At 39.4% G+C, this 22,420-nt stretch overlaps 1 long non-coding RNA gene across 1 annotated transcript; it reads left to right on the top strand.

Moving 5' to 3' along the window:
• The first annotated feature begins 3,958 nt into the window (after nucleotides 1–3,958).
• LOC143694882 (uncharacterized) lies at nucleotides 3,959–17,248 on the top strand. The gene is made up of 3 exons (XR_013183625.1): nucleotides 3,959–4,095; nucleotides 9,014–9,186; nucleotides 16,821–17,248. It is a non-coding gene; the product is annotated as an uncharacterized LOC143694882 (long non-coding RNA).
• Nucleotides 17,249–22,420: the final 5,172 nt, after the last annotated feature.

Raw genomic sequence — 22,420 nt, 5'->3', positions numbered from 1 at the left:
AGCAAACCCTCAGCTTCTGAAGGGAAATATTCCCAACAGAGCAAGAAAAATCCATTTGGTTTAAAATAGGTGATAATAATTATTAATTTTATTGTTATGATTTAGACTTGACAAGTTCTGTTACACAAACCTGCCCCCACTTGGATTTTAACCACTTAAATAATTGGGAAAAATAATGGTCCAAGTGGCTAAAAAAAGAGAATTTACCCTGAAGACCCAGTGATGCTTCATTCCATATTAACTGATGTTTCTTACTGTGAAAAGTGAGTTCTCTCTTAGCAAAATGTCTTTTCTGTTTTGCCAGGCAATTTAAAATTAAAGCTTGACAGGCCATGCTAATGAAATAAAGCAATAAACATTTTCTGACAGGTGCAAAATACAGCCCTTGTTCGATAAGATGATATTTGGGGGAAAAATTTGCTTGGTAAATCTAATTTGTGTCAGCTCAATATTGGCTTGAGCATCAAATTCTAATTTATTGAAAGCACCAGCAAATACTAGAACCATTTGTTTAGCACAAAGCATTCAATCTATAAGGACCAACTCCATGAAATTTAATTTTCTGAGCCAAAAAAGACAATCAAAGTAGGAAAAGCAGGAAAAAAACCCCTCATGCTGGAATAAAGGGAACTGCAACTTTAGAGAGTGAAAATATTTAATTTACCATGAAAAAAAGGGAAAAACCTCTATAAAATGAAATAATCTGACAATTTTTTTAGCTGTTGCTAATTTTTAATTCTATTTTCCCTCTTTTCAGTGGAAACCCTGATATTCCAACCTTTTCCTGGCTACTCTTGCAGAAATTTTTATGGATTGACAAGGAGACGTTCAGGAGTTGGGATGAGAAGAGCTTTAAGGTCCCTTCCAACCCAATCCATTCTGGAATTCCATGATCCTCCAGTGTTTGAATCTCCACCAGTTTCCCCAGTTTGCCATTCTCAAAGCTGGTTGGGATGGGGATAAATCTGGGAGGGAATTTCCCCCTTGTTTATTTAACATGGGAGTTTAATACTGGACCTGCTGAAGTGGTAACTGCTGCATTCAAATGATGGAATTCCAAATAATCCCAGCTTTATTATTATAATAATTTTTCTTATAGCCCCATTTTGGTTTATTTTTGAGAGGATTATTTAATGAGCCTCAGTGAAAAGCAGGAGCAATCATCTCTCCCAAGGTCTTGGACCTTGGATTGGATTCCTGTAAAATTATTAATTGAAAATCAGATATTTTTAGCATCTTTTTAGGGGACTGGAAACCCTGCAAGAATTTTTGCCTTTACTCTTTGACTTGCAGGAATTTAACACTTTTTTTCCTAATAATTTCTAGTTATTGCAGAAATGTAACTTTTTATTTTTCTCTTTACAATGATCTAATTGGATGAAACAATTACAGATTAATCTGGCTGCTAATTGAACATGATGCTGGGTTTGTGATGTGTTTCCTTATTGGATATTGCACGAGGCTGGAAGATTTTGGGAATTTCTTTATGCTGCCACTCCCAACCTCTTCAGCACCTGGCATCTCCTCTGTGGTGCTGACAGAGGATTTGGGACTTTTCCCTGTGTGGAAATTCTTCACCTTCCCAGAGGGTTGATTGATGAGGATTTCCTAGGTTTAAACCTAGAATCACTCAAATCAGCAGGGTTAGATTGAATTAAAAATGATATTTCCTTGAAATTAGGATTTTTAACTGTTTAAATTAATTCAAAACAATGCAGTTATGTTTTTTCCTGGGCTGGGACATGTGTCTGTAATTTGGATTCCACAGAGCTGACGGCTCAAATTAGCAACGACTTTATTTGATAGAAATAACCTTCAATATTTTACTTTTTAAAGTATCCACGTGATCTGCCACCAAGTTTCACCACTGAGGTCGTTTTAATTTATTTAAATTCCCTTTGGGGTGCAGCAGGTGAGGAGCTGGGGCAATGCTGGCTCATGAGGATTTCCTCCAGCTGTGCCTCCCCTGCACAGGAAAACTGGGCACCCAAACCTCTCCTGCCCCCAAAATTTCCTCTAAACCCCTGGCTCCACTGAGGAGATGCATCCTGAAATCTCAGCAAGGCTGGGAATTGTGCTGCCTGGCAAAGTGATGTGGAAAGATCTAAAATCCATGGAGGTTATTAAGCAATCCTTCTGCTGTTATGGCTTTTGGGGATTGCTTCTATTTACTCCTTGAACAATTTTTTGGGTTGATTTTTTTTTTTTTCCCCTCAAGTAAGTGTGAGGGGAATATTTCTCAATTTTATCTGTCGAGAGCTCATCCGAGCCCATAAAAATCCTCAAGAAAAGAGGAAAAAATCCATATGGCATATTTATAGCCAATTATTTTCCTGATTCTTCCTTTCTTCAACTCACAAGTTTTATGGGAGCTTCATCTTTATCCATTTTACACTCCAGCAAGCTTTGCAAATAAATACTGAAGGTTAAGAAGAGTTGCTGATTTATTCTTAAACCCAGCCTGAGAGGAGCTGTGGTTCTGGGGCTGTCTGGATCCCATGGACCCATTATTAAATTAGCAGCTCATTTGTGCCTTTTAACCATGGAGTTCTGAGGTGGCCTAAACTTGCACAGGTATAAAAATAAAATTTGCCTCTATTAGTCTTTTTTGTTTTTATTTTTCTTTTCAAAATTGAGCCTCATGGTGCTGTAGCTGCACTCAGCAATCCAGACCAGGCACAAATCACAAGAGGATATTTTTGGGAATGTTTTGCTTGTTAATTTTTTTTCCAGGTTGGGGGAAGAGGATTCTCATCCTCTGCCAGAAACCTCTCTCGTTATTATGTGACTTTTGCACTGCAGAGTTTTTCCAGGCACGTGCTCCACTCTTATCAGCAAGAGCAAACTGCCACCTCTGGGTTTTTAGGGAACTTCGTTTCCAGTTGGATCTTTGGGACAATTGTTGTCTTCATTCTCAGTATTTTTTGACCATAAACTGTTTAGTTCTGAATACCACATGGAAATGTTTTTGATGGCTGTTGTTCTTACCAGCCACACCTGAATATCTGCATTAAAACCTGGTTTAGTCCAGGGGTTAAGGAAAATTATTGTGGATGTGTGGGATGAGGAAAGGATTAATAGTTTTCCATCTGTACCCTGGTTAATTATATCATGTTTGGTACTTAAATGTCCTTTTTGGGTTTCAGGATATCTTTGTTGAATTAAAACAGTATTTTTTCCAACCAAGGCCAGGCTGGATGGAGCTTGGAGCATTCTGGGATGGTGTCCCTGCCCATGGAATGGGTTGGAATTAAGTGGTCTTTTAAGATCTCTTCCAATCCCAAGCCACTCTATGATCTTGCTGTTTTCAAATATCAAAATATATCTTTATTATTGTTCTGAATCCCTGAACAGAAATGTCCTCATATGCAATTCTATTCCAAAGTATCCACGGGTCCGTTCCTGAGTTGGAATTGTGCTGTGCAATGGATTTTTAAAAATATTTTCATAAAAGCAGCTTAAACAATTGGCACCATTTAGAGAATGGTGCTGATAATGGAGCCCAAGTTGATATATTTATAAATTTTATTAAAATTTATTAAAATTATTTTTAAAATTGCATTATATATATTAATATATATAATTCTAATAATATATTAGAATTATATTGAATATATATTATATAATACATAGACTATATTATAATATAATATATTATATTATTATATAATATTATATATACTACATTATATAATAATATATTATTTTATTATATTATAGATAATATATTATGTATATTATGTATAATATATATAATTCTAATATAATATTTATAAATATAGGATATTTATAAATATATAAATATAGAATAAATTTATTTTGGAACTCTAACATTTCCTTGGCTACAGAAGGCTGTGTGACTGTTTTCAATATATTTCTACTGATGTTTTCTCTCTACAGTTCTCCAAAGGAGGCTGTAGCCAGCTGGGGGCTGACCCCTTCTCCCAGGTAAAAGTGACTGGATGAGAGGAAATTGTGCCAGGGGAGATTTAGATTGGACATCAGGGAAAACTTCACTTTTGGTGTAGATTTTGTCATGTAATTCCTGCTTCTAAAATTCCTGCTTCTTCTGCTTCTAAAAGCCCTCAAAACCAGGTAAAATTCCTTTGGGGTTTGTTCATTTTGGATTTTTTTAATCTTTTAAAAATGAAGGTGCCAACGAGACCTACCCAGCCACACGTGAAATTTCATAAATATTTCCAGGGAGCAATTTTGAGAAAGTCAAGTGCAGAAGTTTCTCTCTGATGCACATCTGAGGTGAAGGTGTCTATTTAAGAAAGGATAAATCTGGATGCCATGGTGATGGGAAGCTTTATATAGTCTAAAAGGATAATTGCATTACTTTGAATTTTCCTGGGCTGGGACAGGTCTGTAATTTGGATTCCACAGAGCTGATGGATCAAATTAGCAATGACTTTATTTGATAGAAATAACCTTCAATATTTTACTTTTTAAAGCACCCACGTGATTTACCACCAAGTTTCACCACTGAGGTCGTGGTGCTCCTTGTTCTTTGGTTCTTCCTTTGGGAAAAGTTGATTTTGGATCCACTTCTGAGCCTGTTTGGATCTTTTTTCCCCAGCAGCAAGGGACAGGATGAGAGGAAAGAGCCTCAAGTTGCACCAGGGGAGGTTTAGGGTGGATATTAGGGAAAATTTCTTCATTGAAAGGTTGGTCAAGGTTTCATGACCTTAAATTAAGACTTTTCACCAAAAATATCTCTTTTTACTGAGATAAATCAAACCAAATCCTGTATTCACCAACCAGAAGGTTCAGGTGGGTTGAATGAGCAAATTTATTAAAATAATGTAACTTTTAGTAAATTTAACTTGTATTTTTAACCCATTTTTTTACTTCTCCTTTGTTGTACGGTGGCCTCTTGGTGCATTTATTATTTCATACTAACTGTTCTCCTATCACCCTAAATTTACTTTTTTATTATCTTATTATAAAAATCTTAACAGGTGAATATTTCTTGGATGGGTAAGGAAAAAATGCATTAAAAATAGGAACATATCTTTCAATAATTTTTTTTCATCACATTTTTTTACTATTTATATTAATCCTCTAGCCACATTATTATTATTTTTGTATAGATTGATCACATCCAGAGTGCAATATTTGAACGTATTTGAAATTGGGCAACAGGAATGGTTGACTTGACGTGTCTACAACAAAGGGGAAACTGAGATGTGCTGAGCATATTCTCATGAAAATCTTTAGTAAAAAAAAAAAAATTAATGAGAAATTCTTCAGGATCTCACAATTTAATGCATTTTGGGGATTTCATGACCTGCATGTGAAAAGGAAATAAACGAAGAAAACTTTCCAATATACGAAGAGAACTTTCCTAAATTTTTGGTAAAAGCTCTCATAATCTGTGCAAGGAATATAATATTTAATTTTACATTTGACCCCATCAACATCCTCTTAATGCTCCCATTTAGAAGTGCAATATTCCTTTCCATTTGATGTTTGTGGATAATCACAGAAATTCTTTAAGGAAAGTAATTTCCTGGAAGATGTAAATTTTTTATATCTGATAATTAACAGCTATTTGATGAATGATAGGACAGTGAAGCAGGAAATTTAATTCTCATTTAGAAGTTGGATTAAACACAGAAATCCTGAGGGCCAGAAACATTTATAGGATTTTTGTTTGATTTTTGAGCTTGTGCCACCCACTTGTGAAAATCCGTGGATTTTCAACTGATTTCCTTCAAATATTTTTTTTCCCAGAGGCTGAAGATGTTTTGGGAGGGAGAGATAATTCAAATATTGTGTCCCCAGGCCCCTCCTGGACTGCAGTGTTCAATCACAAGGTGGCACTTCTGCCTCACAGATGAGTTTTTCTCCTCCCTCACTTTCGGTCCAGCTCCCAAAAATCCCACTCGGTGCCTCCTGCCTCAATCCCCCTTTCCTTTTCCCGGGGAATAAACATTCCTGATATCCCTGGAAAAGGGCTTCTAAATATGACCACAGCTTTTAACTCCACCCCAACCCCGGAATGACAAGCAGAGATAGGAGTGAGGTTGTAAATCTTCATTTTCCTTTCACATCCTGAACGTTGCCTAAAATGGTTTAGGTCAGCGAGGTGCTAAAATTGCTCTTATTGCTATTTTTAAATGGACAAAATTATCCCTTATTTTATCTGAATTTTATTATTTCTTACATAATTTTGATTTAAAGCGGTTCTGGGACTGGAACTGTTCCCATGTCCCAGTAAGGTGCTGGGACACCTTTGGAATAACCCAACTTGGAATTCTTGGAATATCCCAGTTTCCTGGGGTCAAGTTGGGATATTCCAATAACTTTGTTATTTTACTTGTGAGTTCAGATATGAAATAACTTCTGGGATCTTCCAGATTATTGAAGACCCAGGTTTTGTTCCTCTCTTTGCCTTGGGGATATTTTATGGCTTGCAGAGGGTTTGTCCCAGGAAACACCTGAAGGAGCAGGAAAACTCTTGCTTTTCCCTCCTGTGGACAACGCTGGATATTCTGAGCCCTTTAGAAGATCTATTCCTGCCAATCCCTGGCTCTGTCCAGGTGTTTGCTCTGCGTGGAGCCAGGTAGGGCTGGCCAGGTCCCTTGGGCTCTTTATGGGATTGGGAATTCCTTGGGCAGGTGGAAGTTGAGCTGCAGGTGCTGGAAAAGCTGTAATAAATCCCAGTTTCTTAATTGAAATAAAGAATTTTAATTCTCTTACTTAATATTTATATTGCTCCAACAGGCTGTTCCTGTTGGCTGCCCAGCCCATCAGGATTAATAGTTCTGTAAACTCAAGGCCTTCATTCTATCTTTTTTATTTTTCCATTATCATTTACCATTATCTTCATTGGTAGACAAAGGAAAAATTCATTCAGACCTTCCTGAAGACTTTTTAAAACCTCCTTAATTAATGATAATAATGCTTAGCTAAAAAAAGTATCATTTTTAATGGATATGGGCTTGTAGCTTTCTTTTCTGATGGAAAATTTCGAGGCTAGGTTGGCTGGATCTTTGGATGATCTGAGATAATGGAAAATGTCCCTGCCCTTACTTATTATTTATATTATTTCCCTTACTTAATATTTCTATTGCTCCTTTTCCTCATGTCCCTCCTCTCCCTGTTCCTCACCTAAATTCCAATCCCTCATGTGGGTAAATCTCCCCTGGATCACTGGGAGCAGATACAGACCACAGAAAATTCATTGAAAAATAATTAACAATGCTTAACTGCACCATTTAGATTTCTTAGAGACATCCAACTCCATGAAGAGTTTGATGGGAAAACAGGGAACTTGTAGCTCAAAAACTCTTGGACTGGATTTTTTTCCCATGTTTTTCAGGCACTTTTCCTTCATTTTCAGAATAAATCAGGTGATTTTAAAAGCAGTGTTAATCTAAATAAAGATTTATTATAATTTATATTTATACACAAAATATAATTCAGCCTCACCATGGCACAGGATGCATATTAATATTTTTTCCCATACTCATTTCCTGATCTATCTTAGGCTTTTCCTTATTTTACCTGTGAATTCATTTTCATTTTATTGTATTTGAATGCCTTTCCTGAGCCCTGGCAACCAGAAATCCCTTTGCTTAAGGGATTTAAGCTACACATCTGATGCTTCAGGTAGGTCAGCAAATAATCCAAATGTCCAGATGGGATCCCCAGGAAGGGCTGGACCTCCTTTGGATAGCAAGAAAGAGCTTTGTCTCAGCTCTTAACCAAAAATGAAGAACTTAATTTTCTTTTTTTTTTTAATTTAATTTTTTTCTTAATTTTTTTCTATTTTTTTCCTTAGTTTTTATTTTTTTTTCTCAACTCTTGACACAAAAATACAATTTTATTTTTAGTTTTAAACCTGGCTCTGAGGTGGAGGGGATTTGGTAATTCTGCTTTCTCATGCATCTGCTCCCTCTGCTAAATCAAAGGAATTGACATTTAAATTGGTTTAAACCTTGCTTAAGTTCAATTTTTACCAGGTGATGTCAGGATAAACATTTGATTAGATCATGAAGAATGAAGGATCCAGCCAGCAAAAGGAGCACTGGAATTCTTTGTTTTTTCCTGGAGAATTTCTAGGGTTTATTTTCCTTCTCTGGCTACAATCCTGGCCAAATGTGGATCTGGGCCTGAAAGGCTCCAAATTGCTCCAGCAGATTGAGAAATTTTGTCCCAAATTAAAGGAGATTTAATTGAAGAATTTCTTTCATCTACTTTTTAATTTTGAATAATGACTTAGAGAATTTCAGTGCTTTCATAAGTTGGGTTGTTGATTTTTTTTTTTTTTTTTTTTGGGTTTTTTAAACCTGTCATTTTGGGCCTTTTTAATCCCTATCCCAGGGTTTGGGTAACTGCTGTGTGTGTTTGGTAATCCCTGTCCCAGGATTTAAATAATTCCTGTGTGTGTGCATGGTTCAGTTCTGAAGTTGATACCACAGAGAGGTGCAAATTGTGAAAATCAAAGCAGAATTCTTGGTATTTTTCTCGGGTGCCCCTGAAATCATCCCCAAGTCTGGAATGTGATTCCCCTTTCTCTGTTTTCAGCCCTTCATGTGTTTGTGAAATGCTGGGAAATATTAACTGACCTTTTTTATATTTTAAAAAAAATCAGATTTTTCAACCAGGCACCGAATTTCCATTGATTTTTGCATTATTTGGTTCTATTAGGTTTTGCTGTTTGTTTTTCCTTAATGTAGCATTTGATAAAGATTTATTCATTTCCTCAAAATCTTATTTTTGCTATGAAAAGGTTGCATCCAAACCTTTATAGTTATGTCTTTTTTTAAAAGTCCTGAATCTCCACCAATCAGAACAAATAAACAGAATAACCAAGAACATTTTGCTGACATCCTGTGGAGTTATGGAGGGGACTTTATTTTCCTAATTTGTGTTGTGTGGCAAAATTCTTGGTCTGTTTTCTTCATGGTTTTCTTGAAATGTCTATAATGTGGGATTATTATTTATTATTATTTATTCCCTATTTCTTTGTCTAACATATGCTCTGCTCCATGTTTTCCAGAGATAATTGTCAGGCATGTGGAGCAAGGAGCTGACAAGAAATCTGATTGTGCCATATGGTTCCCAACATTGTGCTGGAGACATTTGGGATTTTGGACATCCTTGATGATCCTTGCTCTCAGCAAATGGTGGTGGGGAGCACCAGAGAGAACTTCTGCCATCCAGCAAATGCAGGTTAATGCCAAATTTATTTTCCATCTGTGAGTTCCACCACACGAGGATGAGTTGGGAGGGTCACAGACATGGACAGAAATAGCAACAACTGAAATTTTCCTGTGGAAAAAATGCTCATTAAAACCTTGAGGAGGATTCATTACTTGCATGGAGTGGTTTGGGTTGGAAGGGACATTAAAAACCATCCCATTCCACCCCCTGCCATGGGCAGGGACACCTCTCACTATCCCAGGGTGCTCCAAGCCTGGGAAAGAGAAATTTCTGTCCTTGCAGTGCCTGAGGGAGCTGAGGAGATAGAGAGAGACAATTGACAGGGGATGGAGGGACAGGACACAGGGAATGGCTTCAGATGAACAGAAATTAGGGATGGATGGGATTCTGGGAGGAATTCCTGGCTGGAATGGGATTCCCAGAGCAGCTGTGGCTGCCCCTGGATCCCTGAAGCGTCCAAGGCCAGGTTGGACATTGGGGCTGGAGCTCCCGGGATGGTGGAAGTGTCCCTGCTGTAGCAAGGGTGGCCCTGGGTGGTTTTTCATGTCCCTTCCCATTCTGGGATCAGAAACACCTTTAGATGTCTGATGTAATCACTCAGCTTTGATCACTTTGGCAAAATTTCCTGCAATTTCTGCCCCTCAGTTCAGGAGCTCGTCAGGAGGGCCTGGTCTGCCCGAGCAGAGCTGGGCCCTCCTCAGGGCTGCTGTGGGAGCTCTCCCCTTTCCAAAGCAGGGTTTGGAACATCAATCCCTGCAGCCCTGCACTTCTCCCTTGTGTGCTGAGGAAATCAGGTCTTTGGCATCTGGAATTTCATAATGTGGTTTCTATTTGTTTTAGATAAACCTTGGATGGGGCTGAGATTCTGCTTCTCCTTCGCTTTACCGAGCAAATCAGGGCGGCAGAGCCACAACTTGCTTTTGTTTTCCAGTCCCTTTGAACAAGTGATTTTATTGCTACTTGAACAGGAATTTTGGAGGATGAGTGGGTTGCTTGGCAACTAAACTGCAGTGTTTGCACTGGTAGCTGCTGGGAGAGCAGAGTTTTCTCTGGTTTTTCATTTGTTGCTCACACAGGACGTGGTGCTGCTCCTCCAGCCTGTTCTGTCATTCCCTAGACCCTGAGGGAGACTCCTGGAAATTCCTGCCCCTTCTCAGGGCTTTGCAAACTGCTTTTGGTGGAATTCTCAACCTTTGAAGGTGCTAAAGCAAAACTGTGTCTGAGTCATGGAATCACAGGTTTGGGTTGGGAGGGATCTTAAATTCACCTCATTCCACCCCGTGCCATGGACAGGGACAATTTCCACTACCCCAGATCATCCAAAGCTCCAGCTAACCTGGCCTTAACATTTCCAATTAGAAGTGAAAGCACCAAGCCCATACCCTTTAAAAATGATCCTTTTTAAGCTAAGCATTATCATCATTATTTAAGGAATGTTTAAAAAGTCTTCAGGAAGGTCTGGATGACTTTTTTCTTTGCCTACCAATGAGGATAATGATAAATGATAATGGAAAAAAAAAAAGAAAAAAAGTCAGGTAGAATGAAGGCCTCAGGTTTACAGAAATATTAATCCTGACAGGCTGGGCAGCCAACAGGAACAGCCTTCAGCAGCCCCAGTGTTTTATTTCATTTTTAACTGAGTCTTAAGGTGACAATCTAGCTTTTATTAATGGCAACTCCGGCTAATCTGCTGATTTTTTTTCTTTTTTGGAATTGAGAGAAGGCAGAATGTATCCCCGGATTAGTCATGCTCCATGATATTATGTGCACACAAAGGGCTATGTTTTATTCATTGCTGATATGCAAAGTGCATTTCCAAATAGAAACTTTCTTCCAGGCCTCCTACAGTACTGTGTCTAACACCAGTTTGTACAAATGCTCTCTTGAGAACACCTGGGTTAAAAAAGAGAGAGAAAAAAACCCCCAAACCCCTTTCCTTTTGCTATATGGACGTCCTTGGGATGCTTAGAAATTATTTATCTTGTCCAGATGCTGAAAAAGAGTGAAAATTGAAAGAAAAAAAAATTACTGGAAAGCACAAAGGTTTTTCTAAGCTCTGTTTGCTCCTGAGATATTTTGTGCAAAGAACTTGGCAAAATTTTCTTATTATCAATGATATTAAGAACTTTTAAGGGACACAAAATACAGGAGAGCTGGAAATGTGGCATGATGGGAATTCTTTTTAGGATTGCCCAAGATAAATAGGTGAATCCTTGTCCCTTATGTTATATTTTATATAAGAGGAAAAGGAAATACATTTCCTTTCATTTTCAGGTAATGGTTTGTGATAAAATTTCTTCAAGAACTTTTCTTGGAGTTCTTGGAGAACTTTTGTCTCAGGGGGCATGGGCAGCACAACCCGGGGATGATCTCCAAGAGGAGAGAGATTTGCAACATCTGGAAACCCTTCAGAAAATGCAGGAAAATGTTCATGAATGGAAGTGTGGTGCAGGCAAGGAGAGCTCAGAGCCCTTGCAGGGCCTGAAGGGGCTCCAGGAGAGGGACTGGGGACAAGGGATGGAGGGACAGGACACAGGGAATGGCTTTGAACTGGGAAAGGGGAGATTGGGGTGGGATCTTGGGAAGGAATTCCTGGCTGGGATGGGATTCCCAGGCTTGCTGTGGCTGCCCCTGGATCCCTGGCAGTGCCCAAGGGGCTCCTTTCCCTCTGTTTTCCACATGAGCCTTTGTACCCACAGGCTGCAAACTGAAAGCAGCACTTGGAGGGAACTTTTGGAATCTTAACGACTTTGATCCTTCACCTCACCAACGTTCTCAGCTGTGAGTGAGAACATAAGCAGGGAGGAAATTTTTCCCTCTGAAAAAATCATCCAGATCTTTAATATTGAATTTGTACTCCAAATACTGCCATGGGTGGGGGAAAAAAGCAATGAAATCAAGGGAAGATGAGGAATTTTATGGCACACCCAGGCAGGCTGCAGTTTATGGGGAAGGTCTCATCCTGTGGCACCTCAGCTTTGCCCTTGAGCCTGGAAAAATCATATTTTCCTTTTCCAAGGAAAGGAAAAGTGTGGAAGGGCTGAGGAATAAGGGAGGGGAGCTGATTCCCACCTCCCACTTGATCCTCAATTCCAATCTGGGGAATCCTTGATTTTCTAGTTTTGAGGGGAATTGGGCTCACCCCACTCCAAGACTGGGGTTGTGGAAGGAATATTGGGATTGCTTTGACCTTCACCAGCGAGATTGGAAAAAAGACAAAAGGATCAGCTGGAGCTGAGCTCCAAGGATGCAAAAACCAGCAGGAAGCACAGCTCCTATAAATGAAACATGAGGAGCCTTGTATGAAAATGTGATAATCTCGTGTCACCAGGCATGAGCTGGGGGTGTAGGTGTTGTCTTAGGTGAGTAGGAACAGAGATTTTAAAAATAACATCTCCAAAGAATGGTCCTAGAGGGAGGAAAGTTGCTTTTTTTATTTTTTTCCACACCAACCAAGCCCCTAAACTGCATAAAATATTTGCCAGAGCATGTAGTTGATATGAGTACAAGATTTCAGGAAGCTGGAGTGGTTTTCCACCTGTTTGTTGGTTGTTTTTTATCTTGTAACAACAGCAAATGTGGAGAATTCTGATTTTCAGGGCGGAAATGCTCAGTGCTCTCCACTTGACACATTCCCTGTGTCCTGCCCCTCCATCCCCTTGTCCCCAATCCCTCTCCAGCTCTCTTGGGGTCCAGTTGGGCACTGGAAAGGGCTCTGAGGTCTTTTTGCCTCAATTAATGAAGATTTCCCTGCAATTTCTGCCTGGGTCCGGAAGAGTTTCCAGATGTTCCAAATGCTCTCTCATCCTGGGGAGTTAATGGGAAAATAAATAGGATTTTAAGTGTCTGCACCAACTTAGGAAATATCTTAACCGTAACCAATTTTATCTCTGTGCTTTTAATTGGCCACACCCAGACAAGCCACGCCCAACACATTAAAATTGTGCCAAAATGTACAAAACACATTGAAACGCTCTTAAAATTAAAAGATCAGCCAGCTCCAGGTTTTTCAGGAAAATTCTGACTTTTTGGCCCTGCAGCTGAAGGTGATGCTTGGTCACCCTCACCTGGGGCTCCCTGCAGCCCTCCTGGGGAGCAAGGAAATAATTTCAGTAATTCACTTGATGGATGCTTCCCATCAAACCACTCCAGGCCTGGGAGCTGCTACTGGGATGCCCCATGTGAAAACAGGGAAAAATTCCACTAAATGTCATCCACATCCTGCCCTTTTCCCCCTTCTTTTCTCCAGGCTTGCTCTGCAGAGGTGCAGGTTTTGGGATGAGGTTTTAGGGTTTTTGTCATGGTTTAAAATGTGCTTTGGTTTTGTCAGGATTGCTGATCCTTGATTTAAGTGTTGTTCATTGAGTAACAAGAATTATCAGAACAGAAAGTTTTCAGGTGGACGATGGGGATTTTTAGGTTCTTTCCACAAATGTGATTTATTAGCAAAGCACAGGAGTTTCTGTGGAATTTACTGTTGCTTGTGACAGAAAAATCATGTTAGAACTTTGTCTATATTGAGCTGTTTGCTTTGTCTCAGGGTGTAAAATACGATGGTCCATACAGTATCTTTCCAATTCCCAGATTTTATTTTGTTTTTTCATTATTTTATTTTGATTTATTTTTTCAATAAATCAAAATTTTATTTTTTCATTATTTTATTTTTTCATTATTTTTTCATTATTTTCTTTTTTAAATTTTATTTTATTTTATTTTTATTTATGTTATTTAAATTTTTAATTTAATTTTTTAATTTTAAAAGTTTTTAATTTTTAAAATTTTTATTTGTATTTTTAAATTTATTTTATTCTATTTTTAATTTTATGTATTTTACATTTAAATTTATTTTTTATTTTATTTTTTAAAATTTAAAATTTAATTTTAATTTTCATTTTTAGTTTTAATTAATTTTTTAAAATTTTATTTTATTTCCCTGACCCACACGGTTAATACTTTAACAACCTACAAAACTTTTGCTGTCACTACTGGAATTTTGATCCTGGCAGCAAAAACCTGGGCAGATCTTCCTAATCTTGAGTTCCTTGATTTGATTTGCTCTCAGTCCTGACACAGAGGTGCTGACTGGCCCTGTAGATTATTCCCAGTGATCCAATCAGGGAAGACTTTGATTATCCTGGAAAAACAGAAATTCCCCCAGGATGGGCAGGAGATGCTGAGCTCACCTGTTTCCCCTGTGCTCTGTAAGAACAAAGCCTTGAAATTCAAGTCATTCTATCAAAATAAGGGCCAAAAAAAAATCAAAAATTTTTCTGGAAAAAGCTGGACCTGGCTGGTGTTTTAATTTTAAGGGAATTTCAGTGTGTGTTGTCCATTTTGCCATAATTTTTACTGGGGTGATGGGAGTGACTTGTCTGGGTGTAGTTAAAACCACAATAATAAAAATAAAAATTATTTTGGTTAAATATTTTCTGAGTCAATGCAGGCACCTAAAATCTGATTTTTTTCCCCATTAAACCCAGCCTGGACTCTACTGCTGTTCTGTACTGCAAGAAAAATCCCTGAAAATTCACATTAAATTTAACTGTGGCGTTTCCATAGCGATGATGTTTAGCATAAAAATAGCTGAAACATTTTGACACTGATTCCCAGCCCGTGGTTCATAACATCTCTCTTTTAAGCTGAAGTATGGAAATAAATCCCTCATTCCAACCACAAAAACCATGGGATAAAATATGGGAAGGTGAAACAATTTGTCTCTAATTTAAGATAATTAAAGGCAACTTCTCCACAAATTGGAAACGGAACTTATCTTGTTAAATCAAAGATGAGTTGAAAGGAATGTTGTAATATGAATTTATCTCTAATTTGAAATAATTAACCCTGAATTCTCTGCAAATTGGGAGGTGAAACTTTGCTTGTTGCATCAAGGATGAGCTAAAAGGAAAATCCTAATTTAAACTTCCACCAATGGGCTGGGTGTTTATAGGTCTGAAGGTGAATTACAGTCCATGGAGATGTTTGAATTCTGTGCTAGAAGCCAAAAATGTTGATTTTTGGATCATTTCCTTCATTGGCAAGGACTGCAGGAAGAGTTTCAGAATAATTTCAATGTTTCTGGAGGTGAAGCAAAATGATCTCCCTGTTCAGGCTGCTGAGCTGGGATTTTTTGGGTTTCATCCTGGAAGAGAAGCCAGATCTGATAAATGTGGCGGGGCTGAAGGTTTGGAGATCCCAACATCGTTCCACAGGAAATTCAGTTTGGGTTGTTGGCTCTGCCTGGTGGATTTTAGCAAGGTGGAGCTGGAATAAAGAGGTGAAGGAAATCCAGAGGTTGAATATTACAGGGTAATTAATTTTTTGTTGTTGTTGTTTTAGAGGGGGAAGCGGTGAAGCTGCAGGATGGGGATGTTGCTGGAAGCAGAGCTGGGCAGTGCTCAGAGCAAAGCATCCCATGCCTGGAATTTGGGAGGTGTCCAGGGCATGGAAAACCCTTCCAACTATGGAGCAGGGCCTGCAGTGCTTGGACTCCCAGGAAATTCCAGCAGGACTGACTGGGAACTCAGGGAAAACCTTGACTTTGATGGGATCCAAGCCATGATGGAAGAGGATCTTTGAGTCCTGGAATGGTTTAGGTTGGAAGGGACCTTAAGTTCCCCAACCCTTTCCTAAACTTCTCTTGGTTTGAGATTGTAAATTCTGCTCTGTAGGTACTTCCTGGTACATTTGAAAGAGGATGATTCAAATTAACAATAATTAGTATGATTTAATATTATTTATTTATTTGTTATTTATTTGGGAACCCTATTTGGAGAACTTTTCTATCAGGGGGCATGGGCCGCACAAGGTGGGAATGCTCTCCAGGATGAAAGAGCTTTGGAACATCTGGAAACCCTTCTGGATTCAGGCAGAAATTGCCTGGATGTTTATATATGAATATTTAATATTTATTAACTAATAAATAGTATTATAACTAATAATTCAAACCTGTAGAACTGAGATTAAAAAAATAATAGAAATCCCAGTGATGATGGGAAAGGGGACGAGTGACCACATGTGGAAGATGGACGCACTGAGGTTGGGAACAGAAACTCTGAATTAGTGAAATATTCCATGCAGATTTTACCTGGAATCCATCATTCCAATGCCCCTGGCTGAAATGTAGCATGAAATTTAAGCCACTTCTTCCAGGGGCAAATCCAGAGGGAATTCTTGGGGTGGCTGCAGTAGGGTGTCTCCAAGAAGAGCTGTTTGATTTGCTTGCGTTCAATGCCACACGCTCTGTCTTTGTGCCAAGCACTGTTCCAAACCTTGGCCCGCTGCTTCCAGGAATATTCCCTTCAGGAATAATGCCACGTCCCTCAAAACCCCACTGCTGCTGCAAAAATTAGGGATTACTGGCAATTTTGGCCCAGGGGCAACAGGAATGTTCTTCCTTTTGGGGGCAAGAGCACGTCCATAATTCGGGACATGGGGTTTTTACATTGTTGTATTCCAAACACAAAGTTTTTCCAGGAAAATCTGTGTTCCTCCTCTGGAACTCTATGTTCTAATTCAAGCTGATGTCCTGCTGGACACAAATAACCCCAAAACTTGAAATGAAATGATTTTGGCTTCAGGAAATGCAGATAATCAGGTGATTAGTGGGTTGTGGGGCTCATTAAGATGTTTGATTTTCATTCCAGTGAATCTCAGCACCTCTGCATCCATGAAATGAGTGGAGAGATATCCAAGGAAAGAAAAAAATGGGATCTTTATAAGGGATCTTTGGCATCCCTCCTCAAAAACACTTCAAAGGAGCAAAGCAATGGGATTTTGGGCTGGAAATCCTGGTTTTTGAGGAATCCAAGTCCTGGGAATGGCTGTGCCTCTTGGCTGGAGACTTGGGGCACCCACAGGAGGTAGGAAAAGGATTTCCAGGAGTATTTCCTGAATTTTCAGCGTGATCTCCAGAAAATCTGGCAGTGCTGGTGTTTCCTTGGAGCCCCTCATCGTTCCAGACTCCGCTTTTTTGGGTGTCCCAGCTCTGCCTCAGTGAGGAACCTCACTGTGCTTTAGACCCCAACAGCTGATATGCAAAAAAAAATAGTCAAAAGGTCAAAAAAGAAGGTATTGAACAAGTAAATCCTTGGAATAACTACTGGGAAATGAAAATTGAGCCTTAACCAGCACCCTTAAATGGATATTTGCAGAGAGAACTAAATTATTTGTTAGACTGTATTTTGTCGCCCTGTAAAAAGCTGTTATTTCCCACCAAAAAAGATAAAATGTATTTAAAACAGCTGTTTTAGACTGTGGTGAATTCTAGTTTTTGGGTTGTTAGGTTTTTCTTGCTGCCTGTCCTGAGTTTCCTCATTTCAGTGACTCAGAAATGAGTTCTTCACTCTTTTTGTGAAGAACTCACCAGAGGTGACACCACTGCCTCCTTCTTGCTGCTTTTGAGGCTCCAGATAATCACAGGGAACTTATTTGGGGACTGATAGGGAAGTTGTTAAATGGCTGTGCCTGACTTCCACTGAAAATCAGCCTTAATTAAAAGATAATTATTCCAAATTGTCCCAATCCTTCGGCAACAATATTAGAAACACGGAAGGGGGAAGCGCAGGGATTGATTTCAAATGAGATCCAGGCAATTAAAGGAGGGTTTGAAATGGAATTCTCCTGGAACAGGGGGTGGAAAGGCAGGGTCAGGTAAATTTCCTGAGGAAATTTCGGGTATCCAGACAAATTCCTGTGATTTGGAATGATTAGAGCAGGGATATTGGTCTTTTCACCTCTGCCATAAGGAACCAATCAATAAATAATCAATTAATGCAGTCAATAATGACTGCAAACCATCTTTGCAGCCACTGAAAAATTGGGAAGTTATTCCTGTCCTTCCTGTGCTCAAGTCACAAAGAAGTGATTTCTGGAACCTTGTTAAAACTTTTAAAGGTAATTTATTATTGTTAACTCTGTCACTAATAAATAGAAATATATTTAATATATTAATATTAAAGCCATGATATTGCTTTAGTTAAAAAGAATAATTTTAAAGCAATGTTAATTATAGTTAATATTAATATTAAAGCAATGATATTGCTTAGCAAAAAGAAACAATTATTAGAGGTTGATGGAAGGGTATAAAAGTGAAAATTATTGTTATACTATTAGATAGGATAGTGCACTATAGCAAATAATATTAAAGCAATGATATTGCTGTAGTTAAAAATAATAACTTTAAAGCAATGCTAATGAATTATCCTTAATATTATTGAAGCAATAATATTGCTTTAGTTAAAAATAATATAAAAACAATGTCAATTAATTATAGTTAATAATAATATTAATGCAATGATATTGCTTAGCAAAAAGAAACAATTTTTGAGGTTGATGGAAGGGTATAAAAGCTAAAATCATTATTATAGTATAAGATAGGATAGTTCATGATATTAAACCAATTATATTAAAGTTAGCAAAAAGAAACAATTATTAGGAATTGAAGGAATTCACCCAGATTAAGGGCTGGGCCTCGAGGGATACCGTTGGTGAGCATCCCCAAAACCAAAGGGAGGAATCTCCACACATTCCAAGGGGGAATATGGGAAAAGAGCCCACCCCATGGAAAGTTTTATGGTTTTATGGGGTTGGCAGCCAGGCAAACGCCTCCAGACCAGTTGAGCTAAATTCTGACCTCAGTGTCAGGATGAGGATTTGAGGCTGGGGCCCCAGACTGGTTTTAGGATAATTCCACCCCAAACCCCAGCCCCTCTCAATCTGCCCCTAAAACCCAGTGCCAAACAGGGCATTGCTGGAGCTGCTCTGTCACAATCCAGCAGCCTGAAAAATCCAGGCTTTTATCTGTTCTCAAAGCTCTTTCAGCTCTGCCAGAGCACAGGACTTTTACAGAAGGCAAACAGGGAGAGTCAGTTGTGGGGACAATAACGAATTTCAGATTCTGCCACCATCAAAGGTGGAGAGAGAATTTAAAAAAAAATCAGATCTCTGAACATTTCAGGTATTTCCAGATGATGCAGCTGCTGTGTGTTTCAGCCACAGCCCCGTCTGGTTGTGAGCAGAGCATCAATTCCTGTTTGAAAGCCCTTGTCTGCCCCAGGAATGTGTTTGCCATGCAGGGAATTTGTCAGATTTGCTGGGTTTTTTGTGCTGCTCTGCAGTCAGAGGCTCCTGTTCCAGCTCGGGCAAGCTCCCCTCTGCATTTCCTTCTGCCCACTGCCTCCACAAATTGCTTTCCCTGGAAATCAAAGGGGGACTGAAGCAATGAATTTTCTTTTTCTGTTTACCTCCTCGAGGTTTCTGGCCCTCTCTGTGACTTTTGCACTTGCAAAGGTTTTCCTGTGAGGAATGCAGAGCTACTGACACATGTGCATGTATTTATATCTGCACAAAACCACCTAAACTGAACTTTTTTCCCCTGGGATCCAGTGACAGACTGGTGGGAATGGTTCAGAACTCTTCTGAAGGTTTACAATGGGCAGCAGGAAGCATTTCTTTACTGAGAAACCCTAAACTGAGACCTTTACTGAGAAATCTTAACCCAGATCAGGCTGCCCAGAAGGACAGTGGATACCCCCACTCTGTTGGTGTTTCAAAAGGGTTTGGAAAATGCCCTTATTAGGCTTTAACTTTTGGTCAGGCAGCTGGGTTAGCTAATAAATGATTTTATATCCAGAGAATCCCTTTCCCATCCCTAAGAGTGAAGATGAGGTGAATTGCAGTGACTGTAAGCTCTAAACCTTGCTATCCCTAATTTCTGTGGTTCCTTTATCATTATTTCTGTATACTCTGATCAGGGGTTGGCAGCAATCAGTTAAATCTTTATGTTACTTGTGCAAGATTTGAATCCTTTCAGTACCTTTAGGATGCTTGTAAAAAGGACTTCTGATACAGACAGGATTTGAAAATGAAGAGAGGCAGATTAAATGTGAGGAAGGAATCCTTTACTGAGGGTGCTCAAAGAGTGGAACAGGTTGCCCAGAGAAGCTGGGCATGTCAATTAAATGATATTTAATTAGCAGATGGAAGTGCAGGACTGAGAGAAAAACCTCCTGGAATGAAAGCTTTTCCCTTGTCCTTCCCTGGGGTGATTTCTGGGTCCCTGATTCCTTCAGTGCCTTCCCTGCAGTGCTGCGTGCGAGCTCTGCTTGCTGCTCCTGCTAAACAGGAGATTTCTGGTGATTAAAAAGGGCCAATAAAATTTTATTTTAGCTCAGTCTACAAAGCAGAGCTTTATTTTTGCAGATATTTAACCGAGGGAAAGCTCAGAGCTCTGCATTTGAGAGGGAGAGGCAAAAAATGTTTCACACAAGTTCAACAAGTACCCTGATGTTGTTTGGAGAAAAGTTCCCAGTTCAACAGGTAATTTTTTTTCCTCCAAAAATAAAAATACCTTTTTAATTGCACCAATCTAACATGATTGCTTTTATTTTGGAGCATCATGATGATGAATCACGCTGAGATAATTGGCTTGAAAAAACTGAATAATCCCTACCTGTGCAAATAAAAGATGGAAAAATTGGATCTATTCTGAACATGTGGTGCTCAGGCAGGAGGGAAAGACTTCCACGGATGCTGAGGACCAAGATTAGTGCTCATCATCTGCAGTTATTAGTGCTTTTAAAATTTTAATTCATTTGCAAAATGGATTGTTTTAAAAAGAATCCACAGAGTCAAGTTTGGAATAACTTCTGAATATTGTGCAGTTGTCCTGGTTTGTTTCAGCTGTTGGGAATATGCATGGGAAAGTTATTGGAGACAGCACTGCTTGGAGTTGTATCTGTGGTGATTTTCTCCTGAAAGTTTTAATTTTGTGTGTGTTTAAGACAATTTCAGGGAATTTAAGCACAATGTATTAATACAAGTTTAAAAATTTCTTTTGCCTTTTTTTTTTTTCTTTTCAGGAGAACAAGTTGGCAAAGATTTTGGAGCCGTTTTTTCTTGTTGCTATGAAGATGGCCATAAAGATTTTGCAAAGAAGTCAAAGCAGCTTTTCCTGACTGAGGTAAAGATGATCATGTCCAGGTGCTTCTCACACCCTTCCCATGTGAGCAAACAGCTCCAGACTCATCTTTTCAAGGAAGGCTCCCACAGTTTCAGTAAAGAAGGAAAAGCTGCACAAGTTCCTGACCAGTTTTCAGTTCCAGTCCTAGTTTTAGCTGTGTTGGAATCACACCATGAGCAGGCCTTGTTTCTTATTTTTTATAATCAGAATGGTTTGGCTTGGAAGGGATTTTAAAGCCCAGCCCATTTCACTATCCCAGGTTGCTCCAAGCCTGGCCTTGGACACTCCCAGGGATGGATTATAATGTAGAATTCTATAGGTATTACCCTATGGATAAAAAACCTTCAAGCCCTGAAGTTTTGGACTGTGGAGAAGGTTTGTATTGTGCTCAACCTTCCCAAGAGGAGCAGAGCTCTCCTGGGCCTTTCCCAGCTGCACACTCCAAGGAGCTGGGAAGGGGGTGATGCCTGGAGGGCATACCTGGAACAGAGGCTGGGCAGTGTCAAGGGAATAAAGTAGAGATTTATTAAAATACCTCAAAGGATACACCTTGGGCAGCACAAGAGCCTGGCCATGGCTCTGCCCAAGATGAACCCAAGATGGACTCCTGGTCATGAGTTTTCACACTTTTGCGAGTTTTGGTCCGTTTCCATGTTGGGTTGATTGTCCAATTCCAGCTTGTACAAACAAAAGGAGATTTTTTCCTCCTGGCACCCCCTGTGGAGGCAGAGCATTGTCACCTATTCCCACATCACATCCCTGCTGCTCTGGCCTCCTGCTCCCAGTGATGCTTTAGGATTTTATCTTTTCTATTTCCATCTCTCTGTGACCCTGCAGTTCTTTAGTGTGTAACTCTGAGCTCCACACCCAGTGCCAGCTACTGCTTTCCCATTTTGGGCAGACACAACAATTCCTCTCCAGGCCTGGCAATCAAGGACACCTCACTGCCTCAGGGCCCAGAGATGGAAACCAAAGTGACTTGGGGCAGCAAACTGGGGCTCAATGACTTCATGGCCTGAAGCTGGAATTGGAGGATGAGCCCCAAGATGCAAATGGCCCAAAGTTATAAAAGTGTGAAACCCGAGAGCCGTGGGGCATTTTGGGTTGGTCTGCCCTGGATGTACCTGAAGGGCCTTCCATAAACAGAACTGCTTTCTATTCCCTTAATCTTGTCTGCCCTTTGTTCTTAGGTAGCCCCAAAAGGCATCACACAGGCACATGATTCTTTCCTCCTCCCTCCCAGTCAGTTGTGGTTTAATGTCAAACTGGATTATGGAATTGAAG

The sequence above is a fragment of the Agelaius phoeniceus genome, chromosome 10 (assembly GCF_051311805.1).
Source record: "Agelaius phoeniceus isolate bAgePho1 chromosome 10, bAgePho1.hap1, whole genome shotgun sequence".
Classification (NCBI taxonomy): domain Eukaryota; kingdom Metazoa; phylum Chordata; class Aves; order Passeriformes; family Icteridae; genus Agelaius; species Agelaius phoeniceus.
This window is presented reverse-complemented; position numbering and strand designations above follow the sequence as displayed.